Source organism: Amblyomma maculatum, chromosome 4, assembly GCF_055883805.1.
Source record: "Amblyomma maculatum isolate TAMU_Amacu chromosome 4, ASM5588380v1, whole genome shotgun sequence".
In the NCBI taxonomy this organism is placed as follows: domain Eukaryota; kingdom Metazoa; phylum Arthropoda; class Arachnida; order Ixodida; family Ixodidae; genus Amblyomma; species Amblyomma maculatum.
In genome coordinates, this window is record NC_139347.1 from 131124347 (window position 1) to 131148771 (window position 24425).

Sequence of the window (24425 nt, forward strand, 5' to 3'; positions counted from 1 at the left end):
ACCGAGGGAACGCACTGTGGTGGCGGGCAGCTTGTAACAAGTCTTCTTTTAGTACAAGCAGTGAAATGGAGTTAGTTACGCAAAAATGTTTAAGATATTCCTCAACGCATTTGTGAAGAAAGATGCGTTCTTAATTAACTGTCGTAATTTAGAGAAATGAATTCAGCACATATTGCAGAATCCATTTGTAAAGACAATGGGTTCCTTAATTAATCGTCGTACTTTCGCGACAATTCAGCCCATTCCTATGCGATTTAATGACCCTGATACTTGAAATGACAAATACGTTTTAAAACTTGCCAGCAGCACCAATTGCGTACACCTCACCCTCGATCCGGAGGAGAGAGGGATTAGTAAAATTCGTACTTCGTAATCGAAATTCCTCGGGTGTTTTCATGCCGGCATACATTAGTTCTTTTCGTTTAGAAGTGTCCTAAATATATCTGACGTAAAGCGGATGTCGCAGCAGACATCAGTTGATAAAGTTAGGAGCAATATATGCCCGTCACGTATTGCACTGTGGACATACACGGAGCGTAGCCATTGTTATTTTTGTGCAGTTGCTGCTGTCTCAAACAAATTACAGGTTACAGAGATAGGCGTTGTCAAGCCCGGTTGAGACCGGCGAGCAGATCTTTCCCTCGTTTGCATGTGAGTGACAGCTGGAGGCAACGCAGTGTGCGGCATTGCATCGCTCGATGCTGCAATTCGCTTCGAATTAAGCAAGATATATAATCTGCGCCTCTACCTTTTCGCTATTTAAGCCAATCTTACTATATCATCTGTGATTCTGCGCAAACCTCTGAAGGTACTTATTGGTGCTTCCAGGAGAGCGCGCGTACCATTAATAATTTAAAGTTATAATTCGTACCACACGTTAAAAACGAAATGTCAATTATTTAATACCCGGGGTTCTGCTTCGAAACCGTGGCAAGGGCATACTGAATATATATGATACCTACGCTGGTGCAGTGGCGAATGACGCCGGCGAGCCTGCCGATTAAAGACGTGCTCTACCACCGTGCACTAGGAAGCAGCCAGAAAGCCGGCAGCGTGAGCGTACCATGAACAGCAGGACGTTGTTTGGGGAAGGCTAGACAAGCGTCTATAGACCATATGTTTCTATTTATGTGGAAATTTGAGTACATGAAATTTAAACACGCGCGGGTTCAAGATTGGCAACAGCTTCCACTCAGCCTTCGCCACGTGCGAACAGAGGTGCATCGCGCCCATTCCAGTTCTAGTGGACAACATGGCTCGCCACAGAAAATGACGTGTATGTTGCGTTCACATGAAATTAGTTTGAAGAAATTTTGCATCTTTAATGCTGAAGCAGAGCGACATATACCAAATAAAACTATGAAATATACAATGTCTAGGGGAGTCATCCCACGTCCGCCAGAAGGGGCTGACCTCCTTACCGACCCTCTCTATCGGCCGCCGCTCTCCTTTCCTTAGTGAAGTGTGGTTGTAGACGGGAGTTGGCGGAACACAGGAAGGAAAAAAACACATACGCTGAAATGACAGGACAGAGACAAGGAGGCCACACGGGGCGATACTGACAATTAATATTTATTGAAAAGGCGCGTTGTCTTATTAGAGCAGATGCACGTAATCTGCCAACAATCACATAGTAAGTGGGTGGAAATATCCGCATACAAAGCAACTGAAAATGTAACGACAGTAGTCGCGGCATGTATGGATTGAAAGCCGGCAAAAACGAAGCAACCTTAAATTGGGCGGAAACGTGAGAAAACTATTTTCCTGCAAAGAGACCGATACTCGGCTCATGGAGGGAATAACAACCGCTCAAGAAGACACAATCATAACTAGCAAAAAATGAAATTATCACGAGAGACAACATTCAAAGGCGCTGAAAATAATGTAATGTAATACTCGGGAACAAAAGAAATTAAAAGCATGAAAGGCCGAACAAACCTACAGTTGTGCAGACGGAAACAATAATTCTCTCAGGAAAATCGAACGGAGGTTATTGCTAACACATCCGTCAAGCTGTGATCCGCAAGAAAGCTTCAGCCTCCGCTATTTCTTGTTCTAACTATAGCTCTGGCTTCGCCGCATAATTCGTCTACGATTAAGCTTAGGATATCAAGCTTTGGCAGTGAAACGCCAGGCATGGTCCCCGAGCTTCTCCACGTAGAGCACGTGCTCTTGCCAGCGGATGTTTAAACCTCTAATCGTGTAACCGTGTGGCACTTCCCCAAACACTGAACCACCAAACCATTGTCAGTGCCAAAATTCGCAGGATGTTTTGTTTTCAACATTGTACGCGTCGCGCGTCCGCTGTGTCAACCACTGCAGATTGCTATTGCTATTGCGTTCCCTCCCTATTAGGCTATCTTCTGTTGCAGCTGCGCTCATAAATTGACATGCAACACCGGGAATTGAGCCGCATTGCAGAACAGTTTGACAACCACCTGCGCATAATGCATGTTACGTCAACGTATAGCCCTGTGTACACGTGTACTCGGAACTAACGCAGCATCCGGTTTTAAGGCTAACTTTGGTGCTCATAAGGCAATACTCCTTTACGTACCGCTTCGTTAGATATGAAGATATGAAGGATAAAGGATATGAAAGATATGAAGGATGTTAGCTGGTATGATGTAGACACGAGAATAGGAAAATAAGAATGAACGTATATACGCATTGTAATGCGCTGAGTGAAAGTCATGGGCAGCTCTTCAAAAGGCGTCTTCCGAGGGCGGATTTATGTATGGAGTGGGGGTAGAGGGCGACCCGCACAAGCGAGAACGTCTTTATTGTAGGATCATTTGAGGCTATGTTTTCGTCAGAATAGTACGAAAACTCCACGCTTCAAATGGGATACCTACCTCAAGCACCCAATGCAAGAGGGTTCTATCATCATCATCATCATCATCATCATCATCATCATCATCATCATCATCATCAGCCTGATTATACCCACTGCAGGGCGAAGGCCTCTCCCATATTTCTCCACTTAACCCGGTTCTGTGCTAGCTGCATCCACTTTACCCCTGCGAACTTCTTAATCTCATCCGCCCACCTAACTTTCTGCCGCCCCCTGCTACGCTTTCCTTCCCTTGGAATCCAGTTTGTTACCCTCACCGACCATCGGTTATCCTCTCTTCGCACTACATGTCCTGCCCATGTCCATTTCTTCTTCTTAATTTCTACTAGAATGTCGGTAACTTGAGTTATTTCTTTGACCCACTCTGCACGCTTTCTATCTCTTAATGTTACCCCTACCATTTTTCGTGCCATAGACCTCTGGGTTGTCCTCAACTTAAGTAGAACTCTCTTGGTTAGCCTCCACGTTTCAGCCCGATAGGTGAGTACAGGCAAGATGCAACTGTTGTATACTTTCCTCTTGAGCGATACCGGTAAGCTGCTAGTCATAATCTGCGAGTGCTTGCCAAATGCGCTCCATCCCAATCGTATTCTTCTTGTTATTTCTTTTTCGTGGTCCGGATCTGCGGTTACTACCTGTCCATAGTAGACATATTCGCCTACTACTTCCAGTATTTCGCTACCTAATGTAAACTGCTGTTCCTTCCCGAGGCTGTTGAACATTACCTTAGTCTTCTGCATATTGATTTTCAAGCCTACCTTTCTACTTTTCCTGTCTAGGTCATCAATCATTATTTGCAGTTCATCCCCCGAGTTGCTTAGAAAGGCAATGTCATCAGCAAATCGCAGATTACTGAGGTACTCTCCATCTACCCTTATCCCTAATTGCTCCCATTCCAAGTCTCTGAATACTTCCTCTAAACAAGCTGTGAATAGTACTGGGGAGATTGTGTCTCCTTGCCTAACACCTTTCCTTATGGGAATTTTGTTACTTTCTTTATGCAGAACTATGGTTGCTATGCAGCCACTATATATATCTTCCAGCACTTTCACTTACGGCTCGTCTACCCCCTGATTTCGCAAAGCCTGCATAACCGCCGAGGTTTCAACTGAGTCAAATGCTTTTTCGTAATCAATGAATGATATGTATAAGGGCTGGTTATATTCCGAGCATTTTTCTACCACCTGATTGATGGTATAGATATGATCGATAGTAGAGTACCGTCTCCGAAACCCTGCTTGATCCTTTGCTTGATCGCAGTCTAAGGTTGTCCTGATTCTATCAGCGATTACCTTAGTAAATACCTTATACGTAACAGACAGTAAGCTGATTGGTCTGTAATTTTTAAGGTCCTTAGAGTCCCCTTTCTTGTGGATGAGGATAATGTTTGCATTCTTCCATGGTTCCGGTACCGTCGATGACACCAGGCACTGCGTATACAGGGTGGCCAGTTTTTCTAGCACGAAATCCCCCCCGTCCTTCAGCAAATCTGTAGTTATCTGATCCTCTCCAGCTGATTTCCCCCTTTTCATAGTTTCTAGTGCTTTCTTGACCTCGTCCTTCGTCACTGGTGGAACGTCTGACTGTTTTTCCCTACCGCCAATCTCATTACGGTCCTGACTGCTTTGGCTACTGTAGAGATCTGTATAGAACTCCTCGGCTACTTCGACTATCTTTTCCATATCAGTGATGACGTTGCCCGCCTTGTCCCTTATCGCATACATCTGGCTTTTGCCTATGCCCAATTTTTTCTTAACCGCTTTAAGGCTTCCCCCGTTCTTTACAGCATGCTAAATTTTCTCCATGTTATACTTCCTTATAACGGCCACCTTGCGCTTATTGATTAGCTTTGACATCTCGGCCAATTCGATCTGGTCTGTTGGATTGGAAGCTTTCATACTCTGGCGTTTCTTAATCAAATCTGTCGTCTCCTTAGACAGTTTGCCGGTATCCTCTCTAACTATCCTACCGCCTACTTCTACCGCGCACTCAGTAATGATATCTCTGAAATTATTGTTCCTTGCCTCTAGGGTAATGTCGCCATCCTCAGTTAGAGCTGAAAACCTATTCTGTAGCGAGATCCTGAACTCTTCTGTCCTCCCCCTCACCGCTAATTCGTTGATGGGTTTCTTTCTTACTAATCTGTTGCGTTCCTTCTTGAGATTTAGGGTAATTCGGGACCTCACCATCCTGTGGTCACTGCATCGCACTTTCCCGATTACCTTTACATCTTGCATAATGGCGGGGGTTGAACACATTATGAAGTCGATTTAATTTTTAGTCTCTCCGTTAGGACTTTTCCATGTCCATTTCCGGTTCTTCCGTTTGCTGAAGAAGGTATTCAGGATTCGTAAGTTATTGCGCTCTGCAAACTCAACTAGTAACTCTCCCCTGCTATTACTAGAACCAATGCCATAGTCCCCTACTGCCTTGTCTCCTGCCTGCTTTTCCCCAACCTTGGCATTGAAATCACCCATTAGTACAGTATACCGCGTCTTTGCTTTTCGCATTGCCGATTCTATATCTTCATAGAAGCTTTCAGCTGCTTGGTCATCATAACTACATGTAGGTGCATAGGCCTGTGCAACCTTCAGTTTATACCGCTTATTAGGCCTAATTACGATGCCTGCAACCCTCTCATTAATACTATAGAATTCATCTATATTTCCCGCTATATACTTATTGACAAGGAAACCTACTCCTAGTTGTCGCCTCTCTGGTAAGCCTCGATAACACAGTACATGCCCATCCTTCAGTACAGTATATGCCTCATTCGGCCTCCTAGCCTCACTAAGCCCTATGACATCCCATTTCATGCCCTCTAGTTCCTCTAACAGCACTGCTAAGCTAGCTTCACTAGCTAGGGTTCTAGCATTAAACGTTGCCAGGGTCAGTTTCCAATGGCGGCCTGTCCAGCGGAGCCAGGCTTTCTTAGCACCCCCCGCTGCGTCACAGGTCTGGCCGCCGCCGTGGTCAGTTGTTCCGCAGCCGCTGGTGACTGAGGGCCGGGGTTTTATGGAGCTTATCATAGGAGGTTGCGGCCAATTACTGCACCAGGGTGGCCAACTCCTGTTCTGGTGAGGGAGTGCGTTGCCGGAGGTGTTCACCGGCATCAGGTCGCACCCCAAACCTGTTTATGCAATTCCATCGACACGCGGAATTTTTTCTTCATCCGGTGGAGAATTGCGTGGCACCGGGATTTGAGCCCCGGTCCTCTTGCATGCGAGGCGGATGTTCTACCGCTACGCCACCGCTGCACCGAGGGTTCTATAAACCAAAGCAAAAATATCTGGCAGAAGGTGGGCCCGGCGTCTCTCGCCGACGAAACAAATTAGGGCAGATTACAATCTCGTGCAAGACTGATGATACAGCGATGCTGCTTGCGTTTGGTTCGACTAAGGTATTCGTGATTACTTCAAGACTCGTCAAGCTTCAAAAGTGCCACTTCGGGTTTACCGAATTGAAGCTTCTCGGGCACATCTGTGAGTGCTGACGTCATCCGAGTTGACCCTGACAAACTTGCTGCCGTTGCTGCCTTTCCCGTCCCCGCCAAGAAAAAAAGCAGTCCGACAGTTTTTGGGGCTGTGCTCCTATTATCGCTGCTTAATTAAAAACTTTGCTAGGAGCCCAGTGCTCTGATATACCTGACTTGGGATGACGCATCATTTTCCCGGGGCGCCGAGCAGCAGATGGGTTTCGACGGGTTACGAAGCCGGCTCCAATCACCCCCGATACTGGCACATTTCCACGACGATGCCGGCACGAAATTGCACACGGATGCAAGCAACGTCGGCCTTGGTGCCGTTCTAGTTCAGCATCAAGGTGGAGTCGACGAGGTAATTGCTTGCGCCAGCCATGCACTCTGCTGTGCTGAGTCCAACTATTCTACCACTGAAAAAAAAAATGTTTGGCGGTACTATGGGCCGCCGTCAAGTTCTCCCTATGCCTTTACGGTTGACTGTTTCATGTCATCACTGACTGTTGCGGGTCTGCATATCACGTTGGGCATTACGCCTGCAGGAGTTTGATTTCGACGTTATTTATAAGTCTGGCTGAAAGCAAGCCGATCCTGACAGCCTGTATATCGCTCCCGTCGACCCTCCTCCATCAGACGCCACCGACGACGATAGCTTCCTTGGAGCAGTCAGTACGCCCGACCTCGTTTCCAGACAGCGTGCCGACGCCGAGCTGCGTTTGATCATCGACCATCTCGAAGGTGGGCACCTTAAAATACGCCGGTACCTTGCTCGGTGGCTGCCATCGTTCTGCTTAATTCCGCAATGAGGTGCTTTATAAAAATTCTACTTCCAGTGCGAAAATTTACCTGCTTGTCATACAGGCTGATTTAAGGCACGAAATTCTCCTGACCTGTCATGACGAACCAACTTCCGGTCATCTTGGCTTTGCACGCACCCTAAACCGAGTCCGGCAGATCTATTGCTGGCCACATCTTACCCCGAGCGTCGAGCGTTACGTCCATACTTGTGGACAATGCAAGCAGCAAAAACAAACCCTTCGCTCAAGCCATCCGGCTCGTTGCAATCTACTGAGCCACCCCTGACGCCATCCGAGAAAGTGGACATAGACCTTTTGGGCCTATTTACGTTATCCTCGAATGGTCACAAATGGATAGTAGTCGTCACAGACTGCTTGACACGCTACGCTTAAACGAAAGACCCTTGCACGAGGTACTGCCGATGAAGCTGCTCCATTTTTTGTGAACAACATTGTACATAGACACATCGTGCTGTCGACAATCATTATTGACCGAGGCAAGGCGTTTTCAGCTCGGCTGCTGTGAGACACCTTAACTCTCAGCCATACCGATCATCGTACAACACCGTATCCCCCTTATACAAATACCTAATGGAACGGTTCAAAATAACGTTAGCGGACATGATCTCAGCGTACGTCGACGTTTAGCACAAAATGTGGGACGAGATCCTACTGTATCACCTTCGCCTACAGTACGGCGATGTAGGAAACCACGCAGTTTACACCGTTCCGTATGGTCTATGGCAGGGAGGCCCGCACGATGTAGGACTCGATGCTCCCGTACGAGGATGAAGTGGTCGCACTCGATGCCGCGCATTTCGCGGAACAAGCCAAGCAAGCCCGTCAGTTGGCCCGCTTGCACACCAAGGAAGAGCATGTCACCGACACTCGACGCTGTAACTTTCAGCACAGGAAAGTCGACTTCGAAGTAAAGAACCAAGTATGGGTGTGGATTCCCGTGCGCCACAAAGGCTTGTGTGAAAAATTCCTACATCGTTATTTCGGTCCGTATAAAGTCCTGCACCGCCTAAACAGCGTCAACTACGACGTTGTTCCTGATGGAAGTGTGACCGTCAGCCTTCCGCGTCAGTGGCCTGAGATTGTGCATGTGGCGGCTTAAAGCCGTACTTTTCGCGTGACTGAGCGCTGTGTCAACGTTGCGTTTTGAAACCTTGATGTTTCCCGCAAGCGAGGACTTGACTTATTGTACAATTCACCTCACCCCTAATTTCATTATTTTCCATTCTCACCTTCTCACCGAAATGATGTTCTCATTTCGCGTGGGGGAATTAATGCGACGTGCCTAGCACTGCCCGGCCGCCGCGCTTGGGGGACGACGACGACGAAGCGGCCGTTGGCTCGAGAGGTGCGCTGCACTCCAAAACCAGCGCTGGAAGCCGGCTTGATTCTCTGGGTTTCGCCTACGCGTACTTTTACTGCTCCCTGGGGCTTCAGTCATGACTATATGATATCTTCAACAGATAGCGACATGGTTTCAGGCCACACTCTTCAACTCCCATAGCAGTTCAATATCACTTCCACGGGCGGTAGGTTAAAAGGTGCTATATTTGTAACCGTAAAAATGCATTCGGCAGTGATGATCGACCTTTATATCCCAGTATGAAAGCTAAACCACGGTGACTTTCTTGACATTTTCGACTTACCCGTCAACAAAAAATGGTGATACACGTAATCCGCATCGCAAAAGCTATAAACTGAAAGTCGACAGGGATCTGTATTTGGTTCGATGTTACATTTTTACCCGTCACTGCCGCACCAGCGGTTGCGGCAGTGACGGGTGATATGACCGACACGGGAACGCGTGAAGCAGATTGGGCGATCATCAGCAGTACGCGTCATTGGGACTTTGGTAGCCGTATCGAGGCATAAAGCTGGGGTTAGAGGCAGCAGCGATCACTGGAAGGGCTGGTTTGGAGTCGATGGTGTCCAGGACGTGGTCAAGAGGTGCCCATATTGGCAACCTCGTGGCGAATATCGGCCTGGATAAAGGATACCGTAGGCAGGGTGTTCTCCGTCAGCTACCATGAGGAAACAGTGGGAGCCATAGCCTCGAGTTTGCGGCGGACGGTACAGGTCAAGTTAGTCTGGTTGGTAGGCAGGTCAGTACGGGACGAGCTAGCAGCTGTGTTCGGCAGGCAATCAAAACGGTGACGTATGCGTGTTTGTTTGACCTGCTCGAAGTGCTGGCACATCTGAAGAACAGAGTCCACATTAGAACAGCCCTTGCACAAGAAGAGGTAGATAGCGTCGTCGGCTATACCCTTTAGTATGTGGCCCACTTTATGTTCCTCAGTCATGGCCTAGTCGACTTTTTGGCACAGGGATAGGACGTCTTGTATGTAGGAAATATAAGATTCGGACGAAGTTTGGGCGCGAGATGCCAGGTCTTTCTTGGCAGCAAGGTGGCATCCAAAATGTTTGCCGAAAAGGTTGTGAAGCCTTTGTTTGCATATATCCCAAGATGTCAGCTCGCCTTCGCGCGTTTCAAACCAGACAGGCGGGGTTCCGGCTAAATAAAATATGGCAAGTATGTGATTAGGACTCCATAGTATCGATAGCAGCACTGTTCTGTATGTCCTCAGCGGCCTTGTAAAAGCTCAGTTGTCGCACAATTGTTCTGCTTTTGCAGGCACAGAGTCACAATGAAAAGTTATGACATGCTTTGTATAGTTGTTTTGGTAGAGAGCCATTCAAGCTTCTCTAGAGCGCCCGAATAGTGCTGTATACAAGAAAGTGAAAAGATAATCAATGTACTGAATTTTACTCAAAATTCTGCTTTCGCTCGACCGCAGCGAAACGACTTGCGAACTGCACAGGCTCAGGGCTTTGCCCATGGCAAACCCTGAGCTAATCTGAAGTCTTTGTGTAGCAATTAGTGCTCTTGCGCTGTTAGGATTGCACTGCAGTTATCATATTCGTACTTCCCTAGGTTCCCATATGTCCCCAACCAGTATGCAACACATGATCATGTAGATGTGGTTGAATGTACCTTTATAATATTTATTTTCGACACATTACAATCTACAGTAGATAAGGTTCGGCGAACACCTGCTCCGCCAGCGGTTTTGTTGTGTGTTGAATAAGGTCCGAATGAGTGAGAAACATGGTGGGTAGTGCTGCGAAATAAGTACGGTTGAAAGCTTTGGACCATGTTTAAGGGAATTCTCAAGCGGCCCATGTTCATATAGATCGAAAAGAGTAGCTTACCGCTGGAGCTGAGAAGTTCCTGGCTATTTGCAGGGAGATTATTGGTAGAGAGGTGCTGGCTGCATGACAGATGCCAGGTTCTTAATGCCTCCACGTATGGGCTGGATGTTGAGCAGAGCCTTCAGCAGCCAGATGTGGTTGAACACCAGCTGCGGGTTACTACCTGTGGCACACTTTACCGGGAGTGGATGAAAACGAGGCGCGTGTACCGCAATGCTCCCATTGATGGCATTGAGGTCGACCTGAAGTTCTTCTCCTCCAGCATGACAAGCGATGGCACTTTTACTGAGGTGAGCTTTGAATGCATGTAGCATTGCTCTTTTTGCGCCGCCTTGATACGTGTACTTTCCTGATTAGTGGGGATACTAGCTTCCATAGCATAGCGTTGCGAGATATATCTGAATTAGACCTCTCAAAAATAAGTATTTTAACTCCCAGCGATAGAAATCTGCGTTTGGTTGCTAAATGCTCATGACATCACATAAAAGGGATATTTTCATGCTTTTTAGAGGCCTTCAGGACTACCGTAATATGTCGGTAGTGCTCTGTTTTAGAGATGCTCTCAGCTTTCTGTTTTGTGTCCCTTTAAATCGAAAGCCCTACTTTACGACCAAGGTTGCAAAAGCTGAGGGAGGGGTGCCTGCTTGTTTCTTCTGCTTGCTTGTCGCTCTATAAATATCTCGAATGAGGGGTCAAGTTTGACATTCATTATATATCGCGGTACTAACGCAGCAACAGCATGTCCTAGAGTTAAAGCAATGTGTAGTGCATGTGGTGTGCCATGTCCGCCCATGGCATGATAGAGGGACGCTTCTCCACCAATGGTACCCATAACCTTTGACGTGAACTTTCGGGTGAGGTGCTTGATAGTGACTTCACAAACAGTAAACGTGATTGTGACGTTGGTGTCACACCGTGCACTCCTCTTTTATATTTACTTTTTGTCTTTAATAATCTGATCAGAGACGGAAAGCGAGCCTGATTCTTTCGCACCGACCGTCTGGAGCCGACTTATGTTGTGCAAGACGATACAAACAGCGGCGAGTGCTACGAGAGTGACAGCGTGCAGGGACATCAGCGTGATTTTAAGAATAAGCGACATCATAAGCGTGTCAAGCTGCCGGACAAAACGTCTTAAAGAGCGAGATATTCGTCTCGAGAAGCATCGCGACCATTAGCGTGTGAAACAGGCAGCTGAACTACCCGAGAAATGACAGGCAGAATGGGCACAAAATGTAGCTTAACCTGAATGAAAAGTTGAAGAATCTGGAAATTATTTGGTCTTCGACTACATACTTTGTGTGTTCATTACTGAAAGATCCGAAAACCGAGTAAAACAAAGCTAATCTAACGGAGGTTTCGCTGTAAAATTTGGCTTAAGCGCATAAAATTCTGCCATTTATTTCCCAAGAAAGTAAAGGATATGAATCGCCTATATAGGCTTGATAGGATGCTAGGAAGACAGCTCCGGAGTGCGTTTGAAGCACCGCCCCGCGTGCTTCAAACGTTAGCAAATGTGTACTATTTCGCAACAAAACCATTTACATGCGGCTGCTATGATCACTACTCGAACCTGTGTGCTAGCGTGTAGTATTTTGCATGTCAGATCAGGGGATTTCAAGGAACCAAAAATGGTAGCTTCGTCTTCACTCACGTCGGTCATCTTGAATGCAGACGGGGCGACCCCAGGCGGTGTTGCTGCAAGGTGCACCAGGGAGCTACCGCGACTTCTCTGATAACCTGATTCCTTGACTGCTGAGGAGTGGGGTGGTTGTCCTGGCTCCAAACTTCCCCGGTGGGTTTCTGCTTTCTTTTTCTTTCCTGTGCCTTTCTGTACGACTATTTCAGCCTGCGTCAAATGGGCAGGGGAACCTAGAAGGGGCACAATATACTGGTCCAATGTCATTAAAAGAACGCAACCAGTGTATCTCCGCGTATCGTAAAGTAGTAACTTTTAGTGGAGCGCCCAGGCTGATGTAAATTTGTAACGAGGGACACAAATGCAGCAATACAGATTCAGAGGAAATTTTCGGCAGTTTTGCTGTTCTGCCTGTATTCATTATTTAACTATATGTTCTTTTTCTATTATTCTTGCGCTTTTATCTAGTGTATTGTATTTCGCTACCGTCGGCACGTTTTTGCGAAAATTGCGGGGATTTATTCTCTTCACTCTTTACTCCTTTGAATGATGTATTTTTTGTTAAGCTTTTGTCATCCTGCGTTCTTTTGTGAATACTTCCATGTCGTTTATGTGTGGCAGATCCCAATTCTGCCAGTGATTACCGGACCTTCTCCTGGATACTTATAGAGTGTATTTTGTTCGTGAAGAAAAATGAACTATTTTCATTGCTTAATTTGTGAATCCGTGTCAAATCCTTAGGTACCTTTCGATCTGTAAGTTAAGGACACGTTAAGTATGGATGTCCAAGCGGCTTATTCATGTCAAGGCTTATATTCATGTGCGTTAGTCTTTCACATAATACAGTAGCTTTCGACTGTCTACTAATAGAGAGGTGTAGCATAGCCTGTTCCGGGACCCGTCACCGTGACCACTTACCGCTCTCCGCCGGTGTTACGCGCTGATTGGTCCTGGCGCGTCACATCAATGTGCCGATTCGCTCCATGTGGCCCTGTCTATCGCCGTCAAGGTGATCTGGGCACGTGCAGTGGCACGTGCGCTAGCACATCACGGTAACTGATCGCGCTATATTAAATCTCCAATGAGTGTAAGGGAGATAATAGAGGTAATAATGAAGGCAGTAGTGATTAAGTGAATAGCAAAGTGAACGTACCGCAAGGAAAGTGGAGCCGCAGGCGGTAACCATTAGTGCCGTCGTGTCCTATCCATGGTGGCGGATATTAGGTGTCTCCCGTAATTTGCTGCCGTGGTGTAACTGCTGAACTTGCAAAATTGGCAGTTTTTGATCGTTCGATATGCCTCGCCAAGCGCGCTAATGCAGACAGCGGCATTTCACCGTTCTTTTGTTCGCCCCGCGCGCTGCATGAAAGTGCAGTTCATTCTAGTGAAATATTTCCCTAAGTGTTTTGTGCTTGTGAATACTCTGTTTGTAAACTATATCTCCATTAGCCTTCTCATCTCCCCTTTTTACAGCTATATATTGATTAGGTGCTTGGGGGGATGGTAGTTACTGCGGCCTAAACCTATAATGCTACTTTCCACCAGCACTTTCTTCTAATAATTATCACATACAGTAATTCAAATACAGACATTTCAAACTTATATTCAGGATATACAACCGTAGTAATTTTAGTTTATGCAGTGCTGAAGACAGACACAAAGGTGCACGATGCAGACTTGTAAATGTATGCAAGTTAAGAACTGATAACTCAGGAAGGTGCGTAAAATTTGTTTTTGTTTGCAACATATATATGCATGCCGGTTCGCGCGTTGGGGTCAGCAACTGGTAATTAATAAATTAAAGTGAAGCCTAGCTCAACAGGGGCATCAGTTGCCCTGCCTCATTTTCAAAAGTGCCAGTTTTTTTTTTCGCATAGTCACTGTGTAGTGAATAAAACAGAAGATAATGTAAGAGCAGTCCAAAGTTTACAATGTCTGCGAATAGTGGTTAGAAGCCTAGAAGGGAAAGATAAATAATCTTCAGAGGGGCATGAAGTATAGAGCTGCTATTATGATTAAGCTGAGGCAAATATTGTGAGACGGTACAGGCTCTGATGCAAATACTGTTTATAGTGAGCTCCACGGGGAGGCATCATTTAGCCACGGTGCGCTCTGGGTACCGATATTCACCCTCAGTTTCGTGTCCACAGTATTTAGAGATTCCTTCTCGTGTGGCGAATCTAGCACATTGAAATCCAGTTAATTGTAATTCCAAGGGACGGGAAAATCTGGGAATTGTTTGAGGTCTCGAAATTTAAAAGTAAACTTATTTTGCGAAAGAGGAAATAACGGTGACATCATTTTGAGCTTAGAACATCACGACAATCTATTATTGCACGCACACTATTGGGAGGAGAACTGCTCTAAATCGCAAAGATTTTCTTTCCTTCGCTGTGCGACTTGGCTGAGCTGTAGCACTAACACGTCACACCCACCATAAGTGGCACCGTCTCTTCTGTGGAAGCTTCACCGGTCAAGCCGGCAGTTTCGCCTGACTTGAAGCATATCACCATGCTCACGGAAGTGAAGGAAACTGCTCATCGACGCCTAAAGGGGGAGAGAAAAAGAAATGGAAGGACGCTCAAGTTTCACCTTTAAAGCGTTTACCACTGTCTTTTCATTGTGCGTATTTTTGGCATTGAGAGACTGGCGCAGAGTTTGGCAAATGTTTAGACGTCTTTAGTTCTTTTTTTGCTTTTTGAGATACTCCTGCCACACGGCAAATTTAATGCCATTGCCACCGAACGACATTTGTTCAAAATTACATTTGTTTACTGCCACACGAGAAAATTTAATACTATTCGATGAAAACGACGTTAGGTATTGAATGAGTTTGAGGAACTCATTCGAATACGATAACGAGGACATGTGTTGTCATGCCAACAGGAAATCGGTGACAATATACACCCAAAATAAACTACAAAGGTGCCGCAGGCATTATAGTACTGCTGTGCATCTGCAACCTCGTAGCTGGTCAATATATTATGTGAAACATCCCAAATAGCATCGCGAAAAATAATTCAACCCTCGCTACCATCAACCAGTCACCGCACTGGCACAGCGGTTCCCTTTCGCCATCGTAACAAAAACATGTTAAAATCTGTTGATCTTAAATAATACGCCCTTGGATGAAGGGATTTCAGAAAATAATATTTGTTGAGGATCGTTGATAAGTAACCAGAGCGAGTTTCTGCTTACAGCCCAGTAGCAGCCGCAGCGCCGGTGTGAGATCCGATCTCGTGCTGCTAATGCGCCGCCGACAATACACCTTCCGCTTATTCTGATATGATTTAGGACATAATTGAAATTACAGTAAGGCAGTTCCATGAATAGGCAAATGACTATCTCCAAAGCGCCGTCCGCTGTTACTTCGATGCGAAACTGTTTAGGCCTAACGACGACCAAGGTGTAGTGCGCGGCCAGAGCACCGTTTCGGTAAGGCCGTGGCATCCGGTGCTGCAAGTGATGCGATTTAGTCGTCTGCTGTCTTGATGAGGCTGGGATCCGGCATTTTGTGACGGGCATTTACGCCGAACAAATGATCTTGCGAAAACGGGACTCGACGGGGTTGTGGTGCGCTACGCCGTCGGGCGATACTCGAAGGTTCTATAAAAGCATCGTCGGTCAGTACATGCTATACGGTCAATACTAGACGCTGCTTATTTTAAGTGTTGCAGTTGTATTTGTATGCAAAATGTGCTTTGCTGAAACAACGCGTGCGCTTTTTACACCTGGGCGCCGGCAGGCGCACCTTCTCTATCCTTTCGTAAACAAACGCCACCGGCGCAGTCGCTAACTTTGTAACGGGTTGTCGTATCAATAGGTTGGTTACGAGTCATGAATCAATCAATCAATCAATCTTTATTTCAGTTTGTACATGCAAACTAGGGATGGTGAGAAAAAAGCAGTGAATTACACACCACTTGACGGGCCTCACCACCCCTACAAGTCAGCAGTAGGCGCAAGGCAAAAACTACTACTGGTAAAAAAATATGAATACAAGTGCATCTATACGTAGAACAAGGTTGACAGAACATGCCTCATAACTGGCAGCAATAATATACGCAGAAGACGGTGAGGCTATAACGCAGAGTGGCACAGTACGTTCAAACACAAATGACATCACGGTAGCATAGATTGCTCAATAAAGCTTTTACGAATGGAAGAAAAAGACATAATATTCACTTGGTCACTCAGAGGGGTATTTAGGAACTTTGGCACAATAAATCTCAACATACAAAACCCATAGTTAGTTCCGCACTTTGGTAATGCAAACCTACTCTGCAATCTGATGTATGATGAGTGGCGACATGTAATAGGAACAATTTCAGAAAAAAAAAAAATGAATCACCCTTTTTTATCGTTGATTTATAGAGAGATGCAAATCTGTAGTCAAATAATTTGTTGAAAGGTACAATATTATAATGTAGGTAAATGTGTCTAGTAGGCGAATCATTGACAATTGCGCGAAGCATTTTCTTTTGTAATGTTTGCAGTTTAATGACATTATATACAGTTGTATTGCCCCAGACAAGGAGGCAATAGCTAAGGAGGGAATAAAAAATGCATAATATACAGTAATTTAAGTTTTGATGGGTAGAATACGCCTGTTCGTGAAGTAATTCCGACAATTCTAGAAAGCGTTAACACATTGCTATTAACATGGACATCCCATGTCATCGTACTGCTAAACGTTACACCTAATTATTTGAATGTGTCCACGTACTCAATTACACTGCCATTGAGGTATAACGAGGGGCGGTAAAGTACTTGTTTTCCTCTAGGAAAGAAAAGTACTGCTTTAGTTTTTTCTTTGTTTATCTTTAATGAGTTGGCTGATGACCATGTGGCAAGCGATGAGAGTGTGCGATTAGCGATGTCTGCTAATCTTTGCACGTCATTGGAAGAAAAAAATAGGCTGGTGTCATCTGCATATATAATGTATTTTGCATGGTTACTGATATTAGGGATGTCATTTATATATATATATATATATATATATATATATATATATAAATATATATATATATATATATATATATATATATATATATATATATATATATATATATATATATATATATATATATATATATATATATATATATATTATATTGAACAGGAGTGGCCCTAAAATGCTGCCTTGAGGGACGCCATTCGAAATTCCTAGAATCTGTGAAGAGGAATGTTTAATCACCACATACTGATACCGTGAATTCAGATAAGATTTGATTAGGCTGAGAGCATGCCCGCGTATGCCACAGTTCTCTAGTTTTGCAAAAAGAATATCGTGATTTAGGCAATCGAAGGCTTTACGGAAATCAACGAAAACACCGAGAGGTTGAAGCTGTGACTCAAAATTTTTTAAAATGTATTCCTTTTGGACGAGTAGCGCATGCTCCATGGACCTATTTTGTGTAAAGCCATACTGACAGTCGGTTATTACGGAATGTTTCTGCAGAAAATGTTGGAAGAGGATGCGAATCAGTTGTTCTAAACCCTTAGAAAAATACGGAAGTACAGACACTGGCCTATAGTTTCCCAACTTGTTCGCATCGTCTTTTTATATATCACGGCTACCCTGGCTAGCTGCATGTCAGTAGGGAAATGAGCTGTAATAAGTGCGGTGTTGTATATGTAGGTTAGGCATGGCGTAATTCTGTCAAGAATGTACTTAAATGGTCGGCTCTGCATATTATGTGCATCAAGACTGCAGCTGTCTTTTAATTTTCGGCATATTGCAAAAATTTCACTTTCGTCCGTTGGTCTTAAAAAGGGAGATGCCTCTATCTTGTCGCCTAAGAAATTCGCGATTCCGGCATTAAAGTGGCTATAATTTACTTCGGAAAAGATTTATTTAATGTGTTTGCAAGGCATGAGTCTGACGTCTCTTTCCCTTCGATTATTACCTGCGATTATTAAGCAAGACATGAATAGGAATTTAAAGGTTCCTTTCGTTCACAGCGTTCATCATTTTTGCAATGTATTGAAGGTGCATCAATACTTGCGTATCTATCGCAATTGGCATCATTTGCAAAGGCATAAGTTTCGATCGTATACAGCAGCGGGTCGAAAAAAATGACATTAAACTGAAGAAATGTCATTCGGTGGTAATTGCATTAATTTTCCCGTGTAGCACGGGTACAAGGGGCATGTCTGAACCGCTTTTCGGTGGACACCTGTACTTATAATGCGCGGCGTAGAATTGGAGGTACCTACGTCACCGTTCTGTACTTACCTGTACTCACCTATGGGGCTGAAACTTGGAGGCTAACAAAAGGGTTGTACTGAAATTGAGGACTGCGCAGAGGGCCATGAAACGAAACATGGTTGGCGTAACATTAAGAGATAGGAAACGTGCAGAGTGGGTCAGAGAAATAACTCAAGTTACCGAAATTCTAGTGCAAATCAAGAAGAACAAATGGACATGGGTAGGAGATGTAGTGCGAAAAGAGGATAACAGATGGTCACTTAGGGTAACAAATTGGATTCCAAGGAAAGTAAAGCGTAGCACCGGGCTGCAGAAAGTTAGGTGGACAGATTAGGGTTATGAAGCTCGCAGGGGTCAAGTAGATCCAGCTAGCACAGGACCGATCTAATTGGAGGTACAAGGGAGAGGTCTTCGCCTTGCAATGGGTATAGTCAGACTGCTGCTGCTGCTGATGATGATGATGATGAAGTCGCCGTTGCGAATGATTATCGCAAACTAGCCTCTACGTTGACTACCAGATGATTGACAACTGGGAAAATCAGTGGTATGGCACCACCTTGAGCTCTGAACAATGAACTTTCGCGTCACAATTCTGATACAAGATTACGTGCATATTTTTCTGACTTCTCTAAATTCGATGTTATAATAACGACAACGGTAGTGACCACGTCTTCTATCCCGAGCGAGCTTTATATGCTGGGAAAGCTGCAATTATTCTTGTTCTATTTGACAAACCATGGTAATGGCAAGGTGCAAGAAAGTAATGTGAGACAGAGTACTCAGCTCCTCTGTCAGTTTGGTCGGTCTTAATGTCTTTTTGTTTTACTGCTCCTCTGTCAGTTTGGTCGGTCTTAATGTCTTTTTGTTTTACTGAAGTTGCTTCTGTGATTTATTGTCTACCCCACCATTATAATTCAACTCGGTGTCTGTACTGACAACAAGTTAGTGGAAACGACGGGAGCGCAGAAAAGTTTAGCATAGAATGGAACCGAAAACAGAGAGCATAAACATTTAAGATGCTGTTTCTGCTTTTTGCGCCATCCTATACGAGTATATTTGCACATAGCAACTACGCAATGTCAAACCAATACCTGCATTGACGTTTGCTGGAATGTACACATACTGTGAAATGTGTACAATGACGGTGTCAACTGTGTGCATTGGGACACATGCTAAATCGCAGACATGGACTTCAGCCTGCTCAACAAGTTCTTCCGGCACTCGGTGGAAGAGAGGACCGCTCTGCTCAGGGACTTCTTCAAGCAGCTTGGCGTCCGCAGGTGCGTCCGCGTTTTGGGGGTATATGACAATCTTTTAGCAATCAGTAGGATTGTACCTCGCGGAAGGGATCTTCAGCCCAGACGAGGAGCGTACACGTTTAAAAACGCCATCCACCGCCCACTAGCCCACCTCAACGTTCCGGGAGCGCCCCCCGTCATCAATTAGCCTAACTCCACCTCCACAAGTCTAACTATGATAACGCATGCAGCAGCGTAACGGAAGGCGACCGATAAGTTGAATTCAAAGCCGCTTTGGACAAGCCGGCTGTTATTCAGAAGCACCAATCTTCATCCACCTCCCCATTCCACCCCAACTATCGGAACTCATGGTTCCAATCTTAAGCGTCCCTAATGACTCGCAGGAAACCAGGTTTGTAAAGGAATGACTCGTGCGCACGCATGCGGCGTGATAAGCGACGGTGGTGGTCGAACTGTCTGAAGTGTTCGGAGTCAAAAGGTCTCCTTTTTTAGTCGTCTATGTTTCCTATCGCACTCGAGGACGAAGTTATTGTACATTATACCACTGCCATGAAAGAGCTTCAGTATAGTGTATCGGCCGCTGTGAAATGAATTAACGCTTTCGTCTCTGCTGGGTCGACAATGGTTACAATGAAAGTTTTCTACCCTTAGGCCAACAACGCGAATCTCTTCAGCCGATCTTCATTTTGAGGAAACCTCCTGTCTCGTGTATACAAATTGGGCTTAAGGAGCAATCAGCAGAGTGATTATTGAGGTCAAATCTAATGGCTTAAGGAGTAGAACTTAATGTGCACTTATGGTTTGGCGAGTTGGGGCATTTTGCGTCTAATTAGGAAACGTAACAGCTGAAGGTAATGCAACCGCAAACGTAGTGACCAGTGCTTGTGTCACATCGGGTTCTCTTTAATGCTTGCATGCGTTTACGCTGTTACTTTGCGTAAATTAATAAATCTATTGCATCAGAGTATTGCATCAGGGTAAGAAATGCCTGCCAAGTTTCTTTCTTTTAAAACGTAGCCTAAATGGACTTCCGACTAGAGCAATTCACGGGCTAGGGCTGGTACAAACATTCAGGCCAGGACACAACCTGTTTTGTGAGGCCTGGGCCGGGCTGGCGTAATGTTTTAGGCCTGGGCCAGAGTCGGGCTTAAAGCTCCTAGCCGGAGTCTGGTACACAGGGGCTTGATATCTGGCTTTTGAATCACTATTTGTGAGTGAAGTACTCATGGGAAGTTACAGCAGCGAGACGAATGAGATAAAGCCATGATGCGCGTTGTAAAACTAAAACTTTGCTGATCTATTTACTTATTACACCGCTGCAATGCCTAACTGCTGAGGTACTTTCACTACTGAGCAGCTGCACACCGGTTTGATCATGGCCGCGTTGGCCGCGCTCAGATTGAAGCGGGGAACATGGCGCCTGTGCAACAACACAGTGTCGGTTCACGTTAAAAATGATACGGAGCCCTGCACAACAGCTCCCTTATAGCCGAAGCTGTCTTAACGTACATATGCTCTTTGGCGTTTTGTGTCTTTTGGGAGGCGACCCCTTCGGCCATGAATTCAATCGGTCAAATGGTGTCCATTAAAGAAATTTTCCGAGTTCACTGCAAACTACTGCACTGGAGCAATGCCTAAGCCTAAGCGTTGCTGCGTTGTCCGCGCAATTTGTCAGCGGCATTCCGCGAGTCACATTAGCTGGGCCTTTCCTTTCTTGTAAACCGCTTAATTTCCGCTTTCCTGTACACCACTTATTTTCTCACTTGCACATCTTTCCTTGATGCTGTATCTAATGCTACCATGCTTTTCTCGGTATACAAACTATAGTTCCTTTTCCGCGAATGACAGATACTATGCCTTGATTTCAAGTAAACCACTTAATTGGCTGTAATTAAGTATCAATACAGGCGAAACGAAGAGGCGTCCGGTGCTGGGGGATTTCAGTGCAGGTTTCAGATCCACAGGTGGTCGAAATTACTATGAAGCCCTGATCTACGGCACCCCTTTCACTTTTCCCGCTTTACCTCCCATATTCCTCCCTTCCTTTATGGAGCGGTAATACTGTCCACAGAACAAGCGTGACAGACATTGGGCCTTTGCTTTTCGTGAACCGATTATTATTGTTATTGGCTCTAATTAATTACTTAAATACACCACACCAACTATTTTGTCACTTGCACACCTCTCCTTGACGCTCTATCCTATGGTTAAATTCTTTTTCCGATATACCAATTTTTATTACATTGGTTATTGCCTCAAGGCATACTGGAATATGTAAAAATTTTTAAAAAGGGGGTAATGAAAAAAAAAATGTTGCTGTTCTAATAAAGTTCAACAGAGATCGATGATAAGGCCTTTGCGTCCAAGCAATGTACGAAGATGAGTTGTTCGGCGAAAGGCCCACTGCTGTCAGGTGCCGAATTCTCGTCGGCTTCAGTGCCGAACAAACCCACAACAAGTGGTGAATATCTGCCGCATGATCTTCTGACTTGCAGACAGGGCATCCTGGACGTTTATGTAAATATCGATATTGAGGCCATGTTCGTGTTACAGCAGGTGTGAGGGCAATCCCGACCCGGATCCTCCGTAGCGCAACCTCCTCTGCGCGGGTAAGACTGCTGGGGAGGTTTACCGCGCACGGAGGGACAAGAGCACGTGTGCGGCGCCGGAGGGGCTTCCTTTCTTGTGAGAAGCAGAGTGGCATCATCCATAGTGAGGAAGCGTGTCATTGACGAATGTAGAGTCGCCTGGCGGGTTGCAGAATCTCCAGAGGTTTGCGAACTGAGTAGGTCACGAGGGACCCACTCAATTCGAATGGTTTGCGAGATGCGAACTGCAGATGATGTATATTCTGGTAGATTTCTGTTCTGCGACTGACGCGTCGGAGCAGATGCACTGCTTGCAGGGCGTCGGTGCGGATGACAATTTTGGCGGTAGGTAGTAAGGTTGTGACGGAGAGAGAGCGAAGCGCGTCTTGGACGGCAACCAGCCCAGTACAGAAAGAAGAAGAATGTTCTGCAAATTAATATCTGGATGTGCTATTAGCGCGGGCTCACAAGGACAATGAATTGCAGTTGTCGTTTCACATCCGTCATTGCTGGCATCTGCATATACAATTATTGAGCTTTGGGGCAGTTTAGTGTCTTGCTCTGCGATCCATTTACGAAGGGATAATGCCTGTAGTTGGTCTATGAAGGTCAGTAGGTTTCTTTGCGCTCAGCTAAACAAAATTACATGGAGGAAAAACTGGCGATGGCGGCTGCAATATGATGTGCGATGTAGCATAGGCACGGAGTGCTTGTGGAGAGTGCAAAAGGGTCGCCTTAACGCTGCGTGCATCATGGCGTTGCTGTACCAGTTCATGTAATGTGTTGAGCTGAGCGTTCTATTGTAGTGCCACGACCGGTGTGATGCGAGGGTGACAAGTGATGGTTCTCCTAATTAATTATTTCTCCTGTTACAGCGCCGACATAGTCATGCCCACGCGAAACCCTACATATCCATACAATGCCTACGCATTAATATGATTCCACTGGCTTTGAGGTAGCATTAACATTCAGGCGTCGCGGCTTGTAAAATATGGGTGCCACGGGGCACTCGTGTTCGAGAGACGTGCGGTGAATCGGCTCTATCAATTTTTGACAGGACTCACGGATCAAGTTTTCGCACTCCATTAATGTTGCTCCCATTGGATTCAAAAGTTGATCGGCATCCGTGGATACAATTTCATCCAGGTGGGCCCCGTTCCGAAATTTTAGAGCAGTTTTTCCTTCTCGTCTCGTGGCGCCGACGCTAAACCTAACGGCTGCGAGCGAGCCGCTTAATTCTCGCTTAATGGGCGAACGCCGTCAATAATGGCAAACAGATGAGAAGTTCGGGTAGGGTGACCTCCTCCTTCCACACCTTTTCCCCTCTTCTTCGCTTGACGGCGTACGCTGAGTTTTACAAAATAGTAGCTGCTCTCCGGGTACAAAACGAGATGCTACTCGAGATGTTACAAGGCACATCGAAGCCCGTTTTAATGCAAAACTTGCTTCCCTGCTTGGGACAGTGATGGAAAACCTCATAGCTCGAGATATGAAGTTTCTCCCCTTTATGATTGCAACACGTCGCGACTAACATCCGCATTCCTCGCAGAGCCGGCTCCCGTAGGGGCGTATCTGGTTCGCCATCTAAATTATCCCTCCTAGTCATTGACCTCGACGATGACGACGGCAGTTGCTCTTATGCAAGAGTTGAGCTTCAGCCCCAGGTAACTGGGTCGGAGGCAGGCTCAGTTTCGCATTTCACCCCTAAATTTCAGCATGGCGGGACACCCTCGATGTAGGACCTCTCCCACTTCCAAATCGGCTACCCAAATTATTATACTCAATGGAACCGTCGGGGGCTTTGGTTCCGTTCAAAGAGGGCCGATCTCCAGCTTTTCCTTTCATCTTTCGAGTATTTGCCAGCCGTGGTCGCTCTCCAAGATTTGGGGAGGGGCGCCACAATAACCAATTATACGAAGTTCCAGCAGGGCCCCTCGACCTGTCTGTGCGTTCGTAGAAATTATACAGCTAACCAGATCGACTTAGACCTGCAACTTGAATATTCCTATGTAATGATGACCCTCCTCCCACCCCGCAAGCAGGACCCATCGTTAAACATACTCAATGTAAACTGCACTTCGAAATTGCCGAGTGTGTCTTCGCGGACCTCTTTAGCCAAGCGCTGAGATTTGCTGGTCGGGAACTCCTCCTGATTGTGGGCAATTTCAATGCTCCTAGTGGAATGTGGGGTTATCGCCATGAAGAGAAATGGGCACGAAAGTTGACGGAGCTTGCGTAAACACTGAAATACAGTTTTCACACTAACCCTATCCATCAACACCTATATGCAACTCCGTGACTCGGGATACGTGTCCGGACTCGACCTTCACCACTGCCTCCACTGCAACCACTGCCTCCTCAAATACGATTA

At 45.7% G+C, this 24425-nt stretch overlaps 1 pseudogene across 1 annotated transcript in view; it reads left to right on the forward strand.

Moving 5' to 3' along the window:
- The first annotated feature begins 10240 nt into the window (after nucleotides 1-10240).
- The window catches only part of LOC146192596 (uncharacterized), a 51379-nt pseudogene continuing 37194 nt past the window's right edge, over nucleotides 10241-24425 (forward strand). The window contains exons 1-4 of the transcript XR_014706518.1: nucleotides 10241-10256; nucleotides 10391-10647; nucleotides 12032-12152; nucleotides 19391-19487. The product of XR_014706518.1 is annotated as an uncharacterized LOC146192596 (transcript). The remainder of the gene's footprint in view (nucleotides 10257-10390; nucleotides 10648-12031; nucleotides 12153-19390; nucleotides 19488-24425) is intronic.